This window comes from Coffea arabica, chromosome 2c, assembly GCF_036785885.1.
Source record: "Coffea arabica cultivar ET-39 chromosome 2c, Coffea Arabica ET-39 HiFi, whole genome shotgun sequence".
Lineage (NCBI taxonomy): Eukaryota > Viridiplantae > Streptophyta > Magnoliopsida > Gentianales > Rubiaceae > Coffea > Coffea arabica.
This window is the reverse complement of record NC_092312.1, coordinates 61,150,964-61,165,780: the sequence shown is the minus strand read 5'-3', so window position 1 is coordinate 61,165,780 and position 14,817 is coordinate 61,150,964.

The window sequence follows — 14,817 nt, the reverse complement described above, 5'->3', positions numbered from 1 at the left end:
GGCAGATGCTTGGCCTTTGAACCTGTTTTGCTCCATTTCCTAACCAAAAAACAAACTTGGAAAACATTAGTTTTATCCACTTGTTTTGTAATCATCAAAAGGTACAAACAAAGATAAACAAAATCTCATTAAGCATGTAAAGTTATGGCATAATTTTCCTCACTTTACTGAATATACTTGCTAAAATGTAAAAATCCTAAGTACATAATAACCATTTCCAAGTTAAATGAGGACTAAACCTTCCAAAATACACATAAAGTTTCAACAATTGGAAAAATCAAACACTTAAGATTGGAACAATTTAGCCCTTTTTGAAATAAAAATGAAAAAATTTGAAGAACTTTTGGGCCATAATGTAATATTAGAAAAGATTATTTAAAAATTTTGATAGAATTTTCCCTTGTAAATAGACGAAACTCCCTGCCAACAAACCTATTTTCAAGCAAATTATCCATATGGCAAAATTTTCAAGTACAATTCTAACATTTCTCAGCATTTAAATCCACAAAATATCATCACATGACATTAAAATGCAAGTTCATATATTTCCTCCCCCACACTTAAATTTCAGATTGTCCTCAATGTGAGAAAAGGAGAATAAATAAAGAGTAAAGAAAATACTACTCATATGAACTTGCGCTATCCAAGTCCATGGCCAAGTGATGAATTTCCAACCTTAAGAAGTCTGAAATCATTAAAACCACAACAGAGATGAAGATCACTGGGATTAGTTCACACAAAAAAAAAAAGAAAAACTACTAAAAAGTAAACAACACAAGAACTACGAAAAATAAAATAAAAGCCAGCGGCAATGTCAAGTGGTGACGAGCACTCCCTCAAGTAGTCTCGACACAAAGCAGCTTATCCATTATCTTCTTCAGAAACAACTGAGTGTCTTGAGGTAAGGATGGACGATGTGAGGAAGACGGCTCAGTTGAGACCGGTGGGATAGTTGTCTCAACCCCTTGAGCTCCTTCAATTCGTTCAATCTCAGCTTCCTTCTCTTGCTGAATGTCTGCTTGAGCACCTCCTTGAGTTGAAGAACCACCTGCGTCTTTACTCTTCAAAATAAACCTGCAAAAATCTAGTGTAAAGACGTCCTTCTTCTTGAGACCTGTAGGTATAACATTAGAAAAATCTACTCCAACCCTTTGAAACTCGAAGGTCAAGAACCGAGGATATGAGAAAGCATGTTTGATGTCATTACTGCGAACCACAGTCCACATGTGGTTAATGATAATGCTTCCTAATGGAATGCCTTGGATGTTGCCTAGTCCATGCTCCATTTTATCCAAGAAATAGATGTCACTTGTGCGCGTCTCATTGGTCCCACTTACCCTCGGAATAATGTTGGAGGCAAACAGGTAAATAAGAAGACGTTGGGACTCTGGAAATGATGACGTCAATACGGAATATCGCTCAATCTTCCGAGTAGCCTTATACTCAACCCCCAAACATACAAATGCCTCTAGCATGTTCCAGGAGTCCAGATCACTGGGTTTGAAAGCTTTCTTCAAATCTACCTTATATCCCACATTCGAAACATGAAAATAGCGCTCCAAATCAGTTCTATGGACTCGAACTTTTTTTTCTCGCACTGTACTGGTAATCACTTCCGTGTCGTAGTGAAAAACCTTCTTATCCTCCACATTTGCATAAAATTCTCGGACAAACTCCTCATAATAGAAGTTTGGGATGTTAAAGAAGTTTTCCGATCCCAATTTGGCAAAGGAGGCCTTGAGATGGTATGCCTTCTCAACATCCGGAATGACATCCTTCTCCACCAATATCTTAGCTCCCCTCCTAGCATTGTACTAGGCTTCATTTTCGACGGAGGTCATATGAGACTTCCTCCTCTTGTTCCCCTTGTGCCTCTTGTTCCTCTTGTAGTTGAGTCTCCTCTCTGGATGATGGCTGGTCTTCAAGCACTAGACGTCTACTTGCTTTTCTTTTCATGCACGATGGTCTAGACGTCGAAGTTTCTCCTCTCCTATTAGGGGGAGGAGATTTCACACCGGCTTTCTTAGTGCGAGCCATTGTACCTAAATTCAATAATTAAACATTCACTTCATTTAATAGGTATATTGCTAAGTAAAGATAATGAAAACTCATTCACTATTACCCCTTTATCTTTAATTAGACAATCTTATCAACTTACTTATATAATAATTAATAATTGACACTATAAGTAAGAATTACACTTGACTCTCAACCACAAATACTCCTTTCATTTTTCTCAAATTGAAGCATATAAGTCCCATTAGAGGAAGCAATTGAACAAATGCACTACTACTCCTAAATGACCTAATTAAGTGTTAATAACACCTTAACCATGAATTTAAACTTAAAAAGGTCATTAATTCTCCTTTTCACCTAAATTTCTGGAATAAAAATGCTAAAATTCAAAGGATAAGTAAATTAAGCCTAAATTTAGCATGTAAATATTCTAGAGCAATTCATTAATCTCATACATTTTTCTTCAATCCAATTAGCCCAAAAAAAATTTAGCTAATAATTATCAAATCAAATTAATCTTCAAAATTAGCTGAAAATTGCTAAATTCACCAAATCATCACAAACCAATGAGTTAAACATCATCAATAAGCATCAATAAATAAGCATAATAAAAGGCATCAAACTTCACAAAATAAAAAAAAATTCGAAATTGCCCAAAAATAGAAAAAAGTGAAAATTGGCAAAATTCAAATGACAACATTTGGTGAAGATTTGTTATCTCAAACTTGTTTGTTGATGAATAATGATGCAAATGGTGAAGAAACCCCCAAAAATTTCACTCCAATTTGGCCCCAAATAAAGAGTTCAAAATTTGAAATTTTTGTTCTTCTCAAGCTCAAATCCGAATTACAACTTGTTTTTGAAGGATTTTACACTATGAAATCAACTCACAAGGGAAAGGGAAGTGTTTTGGTATATTTAGTTTGGAGATTGGATGGTGAAAAGATGGATTTTAGGAGTAATGTATGTTTAAGGTGTGAGTGTGTGTGTGAATTGAAGAAGAAAGGAAGGAGGAAATTAGGGAATCCGCACTTTGTTACGCAAAACTAGCCAGAATCCGGCCAGTTTCTGGTGGGATATCCGGCCGGATTATAGGCCGGATTCTAGCCAGTGAACCAAAATTTTTTTTTTCAAATTCGCAGATCAATCTGGCCGAGAATCCGGCCGGATCTCGGCCAGATTTATGGCCGGATTATTATTATTATTATTATTATTATTATTTACATTTCTACATATCCACCCAAAATCTGGCCGGATTTCCGGCCGGATTCAAGGCAGTAGCTCCGAAAATTTTCATTTCCTTCCCCTGTTAATCCGGCCAAGTATCCGGCCATTTTATGGCCGGATTTGCTGCAGAAATTTTTTATTTCTGCAGTTTTTCCTTCCGTTTTCCATTCAACCAAGTTTTTAACTCACCCTATTTTCCACTTGTTTCATTTTATTCAAGAAAACTTGCGCTTTAAAGGTGAAACATGCTCGTTTTCAACCAATTGCCTTTCGAAACATGAAACCATGCATTAATATAACCTTAATATAAAGTACTTTAAATGCATGAATTGGATCAAATGAATAAGAAAACTCCCTTTTTGCTTCCTTATAAGCTCTTTTGCACTTGAAGCAATTAGCATAAACCATTGCCATTGCCATCTATAAAACACACAAAAACACTAATTAAACAATTTAAACGTACTAAAAATAAGAAATCGTTGGGTTACCTCCCAACTAGCGCTTCTTTATAGTCATTAGCTTGACTATTTCACCTCATTTTTCAAGGAGGCTTAGTTAACGAATAATCCACCATTTTAGGCTGTGGTGGATCATTAAAAGGTGACTTTATTGCAAAAGCCACATGATCTAATGATGTGAGAAATGGAAATGACTTATCTATCCCAAGTGTTTCATAGATATTATCTTGAATATGCACCACTTGAGAATTCACCAAAGGAAATGCCATGAAAATATCTTGGGTAGCAATACCCTTAGAACCTATACTTTCAATGCACTTCTCAAGAGGGGTGAAAAATGGGTTGTTAAAACTCACCTCTTGAGCCTCAAAGTTAGTTCCAAAGATATTATCATGTGAAATGGATATTTGCTCATTAAAACACACTTGAGATTCATCATTTTCATCAAATGCAACCCATTTTCACATACAACATTCCCACCATTCATGCTAGGATCATTTTGCAAATTATTAAAGGAAATAACTTCACACAATGCATTCAATTGCTCATGTATTCTACCAAAGTGAGAAGCTAATTTATCTATTCTTTCCTCAATCCTATCAAAACGGTCGGAAGTTGCATTTGCTAGCTTTTCTATTGTTAAATCAAATTGATTAGAAAAATTTTCTACAGCTAGCTCCCAAGATGCACTAGAATCATTAGCTAATGGTTCACTTTCTAACTCCCAAGGTCGAGGTGCATTAGCTAACTTCTCTATTGCCAACTCCCAAGATGGTTTTGATTCATATTGGACACTTTCAGGTTGATAATCATAAAAATATAAATAATCACTATAAGTACATTGATTATCCCAACCATAAGCAGGAGAATTGCTCCAATTAGCACTATATCGATCAAAACAGGGATTGTAATGCTCTAATTCATCATAATAATCCACATTTTGTACTTGCATACATGTATTAGTAGCATGATAACTTCCACACAAGTCATAAATCACATGATAAGAATTAAAAATATTAACATTCCTCCCTTGCTCAATTTCATGCATAATTGAGTCCATTTGAACTTGTAGCATCATAACATCAAATTTTGCCTTTAGGCACCTTAAACCATCTTCAAAAAACATACCTTCAGTAAATTCTTGATTACCTGTATTGAAGAAGTTTTGTACTTTGTAACCATCCATTGCCAATCTTCCAGTCCTCGTGCATTGTCCTCCAAATTGATCTATCCTCCTCATTGCCAAATCTTCACACCAATATTGCCAAATCTTCCCCGGCAATGGCGCCAAAAACTTGACGAGCACCGGGTATACATATAACATTAAGCTCATCCTAATCAAGTTTTACATTTATAAACTCCTAAATACCCCACACGCGATTTATCGCAAATATACGAATTGTGAGTGAGTATAGGGTATTAAGGGTCAATCCCACAAGGAAGATTGCAATTACCGGCACTACTAAACCTTCTCTATTATTTAGACTATCAATGAATTATAACAAATAAACCTACTGAACTTATGCAAGAAAATAACAAATGAAAGCTCCTTAGGTTGTGGTATCCCTAACTATTCATGCAAGTGCTATATTTGGATCACTGAGTACTCCTACCTAGGATAGTTATGGTGTAATTTCCTTAAACATGTGAAACCTACTTTCGTAGTGAATCAACTATACTCATAACTAATCCATACCTATTCTCATGGTTATGAAATTAGCTACAAGTTCATTTCTTCAATGAAATTACATGCAATTAATACTAAAACCACATAGGTGCACCTCTACTTTCGTGAGTGTACTCCCTATGTTTAACACTTCTTGAACCAGTGTTAAATCTCAATTTTCATTGCAAAAACAACACCTTAGATAATCACAACTAATGGTACTAGATTAATCATGATTTTAAAGAGTTAAAGTGCTAAATAACTTGCTCAAATCAGAGCAATCAAATAACGAAATAATAAACACTAACAATTATAGAAAGTTCAACCAAACCCAAGGCATAAACTTTAGAAATACATAATGAACACAAAATCCAGAACTTGCATATTAACTATACTTAAGAATCTGATACAAAAGATAAAGAGTTGGAGAAGAGATAACCAATGTCACTTGAGTTTCAACTCCTCCATCTTCATCCTAATCTAGCCAATATACAAGAATGGATGAACTATACTACTCTATACTAAACTAATCTAACACACATAAAATGGAAGAACTACATCTCTGCACTCCCAAGCTTTCTCTCGTATGATGATCCACATTCTCCTTGCAAGATTTGGCTATTTCAAGACAAAGAAAGTCAAGAAAATGAGGCCTACACTTCCTTTTTACAGCTAGTAATGTTTCTCACATGTCTAGTATTACATGTGACTTAGTGGAGGTGAAATTGAGTTTTTCGCATAAAGAACAGCCTTCTCTGACCACAATCCGGCCAAGTTCCGGCCGGATTGCTACAGTGAAATTTTGGTGCACTTTTGTTCAATTTCCAGCTCTGCTCCGATTTTGCGTCAACTTCAACTGAACTTTTATTGATGGTAAAAGCTAATTTATCTCTTGACCAAAACATAAAATCTGTAGCCCTTTGAGTTACCTTTCCAATGCATCAAGAATCACCTCATTTGGATCTGTGTAGGCCGAGAAATAACCGAAATATCCTTGACTGCTCATTGCCCTGTTTCAGCTTCGACCAATAGAAAATAGCTACAGTAATTCGGATTTTTGACCTAGAAAACCTTCAAACTGGATTCAGATGTCTTTACCAAAGTTATAGATCTATCTCTTATCTTCAAATTGGTTTAAGAATCATCTCAATCCAATCATTGTAGTTCAAGTTATAGCCGAAATACAAAAATGTGTCAAACTGTCAAAATGCACAAAATCCAAGTAAAAAGTGATAAAAAGCTCATTTAATCACTTAAAAGCATTTTTCACCAATTATAACCAAAATGATTCATTTTCTTCCAATAATATAACCAAAGTGACTAAAAATAATATAAAATGTCATACAATTATTACGTAAATTATTCACTTATCAAATGTAACCCTTGTCACATGAGTTCATCTCCTTGCTTTCTTCATCCTTCATTTTCTTCTTCATGTAGCTAACATACAAGAAAGATGAACTAACTAGCTAAAACTATCCTACACTAAGGAAATGGAAGAACTACATTTCTGCAAACTCCAAGCTTCTCCCGTATGATAATGTCAGACCTCCCAAATGTCTCTGCATATAAACTGATGAAAAGCTCCTCTCCTCACCAGTCCAAATTTTCTGCTATGATTTTTCAAATCTCCTTTTGTTAAGATAGTAAAAAACAATGGCTTTTTGACTTGGAACTTTGGCTATACCTCTTCCTTATGTCTTTTGAAGCATGTGCAGTCGAATTCCCTTACCAAGAATAGCTGGAAAGTGGTGTGAACATAAGAGAAATGGCTGAGCAAATTGCAGAATTTCGGCTACAAAATGCAACTTGACAAAACGCAGCTTCAAGTCACGTTTTGATGACTCGCGTTTTGAAATTGGCCTCACTTCAACTGCGATTTTCTCTATGATGGATGCCGAACTAGCTATTGTGTAAAACACACAGTTGTAGCCCTTTGAATTAGCTTTACAATGCTTCAAGAATCATCCAAATGGGAGCTTTGTAGACTGAGATATGATTGAAATACTATCACCTGGTCAAACCCCTGTTTTAGTCTTGTCCATAGAATGCAGCTTCTGTATTTCGACTTTTTGCCCATGAAAACAACAAAGTTGGATTTCGATATCTTCATACCAAATCTAGATCTCTCTCTTAGCTTCAAAATGGTATAATGGTCACCTCAATCCGATATGCGTAGCTCCAGATATAGCCAAAATACTGAAGAGTGTCAAAACTGTCTTGAACTGCATTTCTTCAATTAAACATTTTTCACTTCATTTCTTCTTTATACACTTCAATTCTTCACTAATATTCAGATTTCTTCTCAATTCATACTCTTTGATGATTGAATCATTGATCCTACAAGAAAATGAAGTTTTTACCTTTAAAATTAATAGAAATGCAATGTTAGCCACTTTAACATAAAATGTAGATTTTTACCAAAACCTAGTTATTTTAGTTATAAAACTAAATAATGGAACCAGAATTAACTAATAAAATGCACTTAAAAAATACGTAAAATAAACCCTTATCACTGTGAAGAGCAATGAATGAGGCTGGAAGGACAGGGAGCACGAATGCACAAATTTGTCATAAAGTTTCAATACTTTTGCCCTAAATTATTTCTATAGCTAACTCCTTTACAAAAATTTAAAACTCAAGATAATCAACATCTGCGCAAGGGTTTGGTCTCGAGACTAAGGGCCTGTAGACAAAAGTCTAGATTGTTGATAGTAGAAATTCCCCCGATTCTATACTACAGTTGAATGTGGATGAACCTCTCCTGGAAAGCCCTTGATTATCAGCAGATGATAATGGGCACTTGCTTGATTCATTCTCCTCCTTCTATGGCCACTTGCTTGATTGCATTCTCCTCCTTTTATGGCTATGGCACAAATATGGAGGTCGAAGTTGAGGCTTTGCTTGAAGGTATTCAATTATGCATTTCCCATGGTTTCCAAGTGGTCAACTTGACTATAACCAATCTAGTGTTAGATTTACTTTCTCCCGCTTGTTTTCTCAAGTAAAAGATATATCTAGACTGATAAGATGTGTGTTTGTTGTTATACAGTATCAAACGCTCAAATAAGGTCAAATATTTCCTCGTATTTATTTCTAGGAATGAACTTATGCTGTTAACATACCTTTGCTGTAGTTTTGAATTGGTTACATTTGATATCGTTTCAAATTCCGAGGTAAGGTCGTATGTCCCCTCGTTGTAATTGTTTAAAGTAATAAATTTAGAGCTAACATATCTTTGCCACAATTACGAGATTTTATTGAAAACGAAAAAATTCAAACAGTAATTAATCAACCAAAGTAAAACTTCATTGTTCATCCTCCAACTTGTAATTGAATTGACTGCATAAGCTGTGAAGTATGCAGTTTTAGGTCATTGAGTTAGTTAATTTGGCATTTGATCTCTAATACTGAAGCCAAACAAAGAATTTCTTTGTGTAAATTAAACGTCCTTGCCTCTGTTATTTTTGCACTTTCTTCACCAGTTATTTTGTCTTCAGATTTCATTTCCAAGAAGTCCCTAAATGCTCAACCCCAATATTAAATTGAAGAAAAGAAAAGACTATGTAGTTTGGAAGCTAACATTGTTTCCTCAAATTTCTAATGAAAAAGTTTGAAATTAAATATGTAGAAGATTGGAGATTAATATCCCTGAATTTTTCTTGGAAATTTATTTCACTTTTCGTGCAACATATCAAGCATGCATATATCAGTCATAGATGTTATTTTTTAAAGCAAGACGAATTTATAGCTGAATTAGATTGTTTTTCCTTCTCTACTAGTCTCTTAGAATAAGATGTAAACAATCGAAGAGTCTAAAATCTACTTCATTTCCTAATACAAAAGTTTAAGACGTCTATCAATTTCTTTTTCTAATACAACATTTAATGGCCCAATTACAATTTATCAGTAATGATTTTGAGAAACAAAATCTTTGTTTCATGTATCCGCAGGACAAATTAAATTTATTCAATCTTTAGTTCGACTCTCTGTTTTCGATCTTCCCTTTTTGTCTCTATAAAGTGGAGAATCTCAATTAAACTTGCAAAACAGAAAAGGTAAATAAAGCTTGCATTTTTTATCATAACGTGATTAGGACTAAAAAAATTGTATTCACCAAGTTTTCATTACATAATTTGAAAAAAAATCCGTTTAAGGCTTAGGTTTTACCAATGCCTTAGATTATAGAGGTTCAATAGATGGTATTTTTTTTAATAGGAAAATTAATTGTTTCAAAATTGGGCTTCCAACAAATGAACATAAAATTTTCTAGAAGGGTTCGACTTACAAATACCCAATAGAAACTCGTCGATTAAGATTGTTTATTTTTTACAAGAATGTAGCAACATAGAATGGTCCCTGCCGATCTGCTTCTATGACCTTTTTCTATTTCTTCTTCTGTTCTCAAAAGGTCTTCCTCTCTTTGGGATGGAGGCCACCATAGTCTCATGGTTTCTCCCCCATAGATTTCATTTTTAGTTTATTTTTCTAATAAAGTATCGATTAAGGTTTCTTAGTAATATCTTTGAAACCTTTAAGGGGTTCTTAGTGAGAATTTTCTGCTCTCCTAGTAGTTTTTAGTGAGATTTTGTGTAGTTTTTTCTTATTTTGTTGTTAGATTTGAATTTCTTTCAAATTCGAAATTTTTTTGGATCTTGGATCAATCTTGACATATCTCATCCTCATTATTGAAATTTAAAATAGTTGATTAGCAGATCTGATGATTGTAACATATACAGAAGGGAGTTACAATAATTTATTTTATTAGAAGGTATTTTAAAATTTATTAAAAAATTTTGAGACCTTTGTATCTGTTAAATTGCAAATCTATTATTTTTGGTGCATGCTTATCTTGCCATTAGTTGAAATTTTTGTGATGCAAATAAAATCATGGTGGATAATTTTTTAGCAATTTAGTTAATGAAATTTGCTTCTTGTCAAAAAAAAAAAAAAGAAAGTTAACATGTAATAGTTTCTAAATGTAGGGGTTGCAATAAATACGAGTGCATATGTGTTCATATAGTAATTTAGTTATAATTTAGGGGTAATTTCAGAAACCTTCCCTAAGATTTCTAATAGTTTCCTCCCCCAAGATTTTTGACAGTTTCACTGTCCTCCCCTAAGGTTCTAAAAATATCACTAACCTCTCTTGAAACCAATTTTATTGTAACGATTTAGCCCAATCAATAAAAGGCAACAATAAAAAATGATTTCAAGCATGAGAAGATTTATTTATACCAAAAGTGCCCTTCAACTATTATATTAGTTAGGTTAAATATTTGATCTAACTTCTTATTCTACTTAAAAGGCCATTACTACACATGGTCAATAAAAAATTTTCATCGTCCATAACAAAAAATAAAAACTTTCAAAATTTAACAAAATAATTTTTTCCATACCTTAAGATTCCTGCTATCACCACAATTATAAGAAAAATTAGCCCAACTGAAATTTCCTTATATTTGATTCCTTTTATTTATCAAATACATAAATTAGAAAAAGGGTGCCTAGTATTGGATCCCTTTTTAGACGCCAAATTATATTTTTTTTTACATTTCAAATTATGGTTAATTTAGTTTGTAAACAGTTTAATTATTTCTCATGTCTAAATCATCTAATTTATCAATTTCATTATGCCTAATTTCTTTTATTTGTCAAGTGTCGCGCCCCATTTTTTATAAGAAAAATAAATAATGGTTTTAAAAAAAAGTGAATTTTGATTTAAAAAGAAAATGAAGAAAAGTATGGGTCTAATGGGACATGAAAATGCGACGATTTGACCCAAAATATAGTTTAAAAAGGATTTATTGAATGAAAAATGGAGTCGCCACTTGGTATAGAGTTAAGGTGTACCAAGTCACCTAAAAATGAAAATTTAAAAGAAAAAATGGAAAAAAAATCCCTTTTAAACGACTCCAAATCTACGTAAACCAACGAAAAAGGTTCGGGAGTCACATTTGACGAAGGGGAAGGCAATGATAAAAATCCAAGGCACCCCTTCGACCTAGCCAAGGCTAGTTGCGTGATTTAGTCGAAAATTTTCTTGTTTTAACCAAAGAATTATCACATTTGGATGTTCTATATGAATGCAAACTCTAGACCTAGGAGGGTATCGAAGGGTCGAAATGTATCTTCAAATCTTACTTGGTACCAATCACATTAATTGTGACGCCCAATAAAGACTCTTCGAAGAAGTCACGAATAATGTAAGTCATGAAACTCGAAAGAAAGAAAAAGTAAAGAAAAAAAATAATAATATACAAATGTGTATGACCTAAAGGAATGCATCATGTTGGGTACGGGGGACTAATGTTCGTTGGCTTTCAATGTTCCCTTTAATAGAGGAAATACGAGCGTGCTAAGGCTAGTGAAGCCAAACTCGTCCATATCCTATATCCAAGGGATTTTTCCTAGTCTAATCAAACAAATGTACTAGCCTAGGTCTAATGCTTAGATGAAATGCAAGTCTAATGTCATGTTTCATACAAAGGGGTAAGTAATATACATACGGAAAAATATGGGGAAGGGATATACGTATAAGGAGGGACGTCATGCAAAATGATAAAAGACCCTAAAAAGTGAAAAAATATGCATGAGAATGTAATGTAGTCATACAAACATGATCTAGCGTCGGAGGATTCCTAAGGGTCTAGCATTGGACTAACTCATATCTAACGCTCTCTCACAAGCATTGGACTTGTGAGGGCTCGAGGGGAAGACCATGACTAGCATTGGACTAGCCACGGTAACGTGCATTTGCATTCACCATATATATACAAGTAAGTAGGCACAGTTAAAGCAAGTAAGCATGGAAGCACGTAATTCACATAACACATAAGCATGCATATCTAGATGCAAAGGCCTAGGAAAGCGATAAACACATAGGCACACACAAGCACATAGCACATAAGCCCTATCTATTACAAAGGGGGATGCCTACTACAATCTAAGGGGGAAACGGAAAAATAAATAAAATAAATACCTAACTATTACAAATTTGGCATTCAAGTGCCTCCAAATGACTTGCTAATTAAAAAAAGACGAAATAAAAAGAAAGAGAAATAGGCAATTAAACATTAAAAAGGTGAATTAAAGCATGCATATTCACACATAGCACTTAGGAGCACGTAGGAGAAATAAAATCAAGAGAATAGAGGTTACCTCCCTTGCAATGGTAATGAAATGAAGGAAATATTAGCTTCAAAACAATAAAAGGGTCAATGCACCAATTAAATAGTAAAGTAAAACAAAATCACCAAATCCCTCCTAAGTGCAACTTAAATGAAATCAAATAATGCATAATTTCCAAGAAAGGGACCCACCAAGGACCCAATTGCAAACATTAATCAAGCACTCAAACCCAATAAACATTTTAGAAACTTCAAGGGTCCAAAAGTAAAGAAAAGGTCAAGTAATGGTTGAAACTGCAATTACTTTAGGACCCAATTGCAAGAAATGAGAACATGATTGGGCCTTTATAGCATAGACAGAAGCTAAGGGGAGTAAAGTGCAATTTTTCTTGGACATTTTTCATGCAAAAGCATGCAACTCACGTAGGAAACTTGTTTCTGCAATATTTCTATTGTGCTTCATCAACCGAAACAAAACTCAAGCACACAGCTTGTTTTCGAAAACAGATTTCAAATCCAAATACACAGCTTTAAACTAAGCAGCAAACTACATCATTACCATCATCCAAACAGGCAGAAAACTTAGAAAGATCCCATGCAAAATTCTGGAAAAGTATGCAAACATTTGAAGAACTGCTGCAATTTTCTTAGTTTCACCTTCCAAGACCAGATTCAGATTCAAACATATAACTTAACCAAAGTTTTCTTGATCTAATATCCAAACTTTGAACTAAACAAACAAGACATGAATTTGACATCCAAACAAGCAAAGACATAGGAAGGAACTCAAACATAGAAAGAACTGATGCAGAATTCTGGAAAATACTCATGTAAAAAAGGTTTGGCAACCTGAAATTTATTTTTTAACAGGTATGTGATCCTGATTCAAGTGGTTTGGACTCCAAACATACAAACTCAGCACCGAACTTCCACTCCCCCCCCTTCTACACAAGACTAGCTCACAGATTAGCAAAGGCTAAAGCCTAGTGCCTGGTTACGGACAAGGAAAACAGCAAGTAGGTGCGTAACCTTTGCCCTGCTGCAAAATTTTTTTACAGCTTGATACTCACATGGATGGACTGCCGAGAACATTGCACAACATTCATCATTTATGAATCAAATTCACACACATCTTTAAACATAAATCTTAACATAGCTTAAGCATGATGGCCTATCCCCTAACCATCCCAAACAAGATGATCCAGGCCCAAGAAAACGAGGACAAACAGAAAAAAAAAATGCAGCAAGAAATCTCCATTATCTACTTGCAACAGCCAACTAAAACATTCAAGAAACATCCTAAAACTCAAACCAATGGAAACAAACAAGATGCTAGAAAAAGAACCCACAACCCATGGATTTAAACACACAAGAGAAAGAAAAGAACGCATGCAAAGCTAGGAAATTTTTCTTCCTGCAGCACTTTGTCTTTGGCTTCCAGCATAGGCAAGAAAACAGCCATGAATACCTGCTGAAACCTCAAAGTCCAGCTATTCAAGACATCAGACCCAAACCATAAAGCGAACAAAAAATGAACACCAAATACAGAATTCACTTTCCCTTTCCCTACTGGTAATCATACAGGTTTAGAGACTTTGAGTTTACAAGACTCAAATGGGCTCCAAATTTTTAACCCCAAACCAAACATTGGCAGCCAGATCAACGTAGAAAAGGGAGAGTATCATGCACACGGTAATTATAAACAACAAAACCAGACTAGAGAAAACAACACCCACAGATTTAATGAATCGATCTAAGCAAGATTTCATTTTTTTACAGAAAAACTTCGGACCGTGCATTTCCAGATTGAAACATAAGCATAATCATTCGACAACAACCAAGAACACGCAGCCTGCTAAACCAGATTCCACAACATTTAAGTAAGCAAGAAGCCCATGATACAAAAAATAGCAGCAAAAGGCAACGGCTTTGGGCTGTATAATGAAAAGGAACGCACGAAAACAGCATATGTCTAGCAATCGAATCCACAACGTAAGAGTCCAGAATCTCTGGTTACGCAGACCAGATTTCATATGAAATGAAAATAGACAAGAAAAAGTGTTAAGGGCTACCTGTGCACCGCCTTTGGATTTGAAGCTTCAGCCTGGGTGCGATGAAGAGATCAACTGCAGAGCAGACTCCGATGAAGATACCAGAAATTGAGTTTTCAGCCTTGGATCTCCTCTGTCCTTTATTCTTCCTCGGATCTCTCGGTTCCTGAGCCAACTCTTTTGCTTGCTCCACTCTCCCCGTTGCCCTTCTCTCTCTGGTTTCTGACCACCAGCTGAAAAACTCTCAGCCTCACTCCAAACCCTCCTCC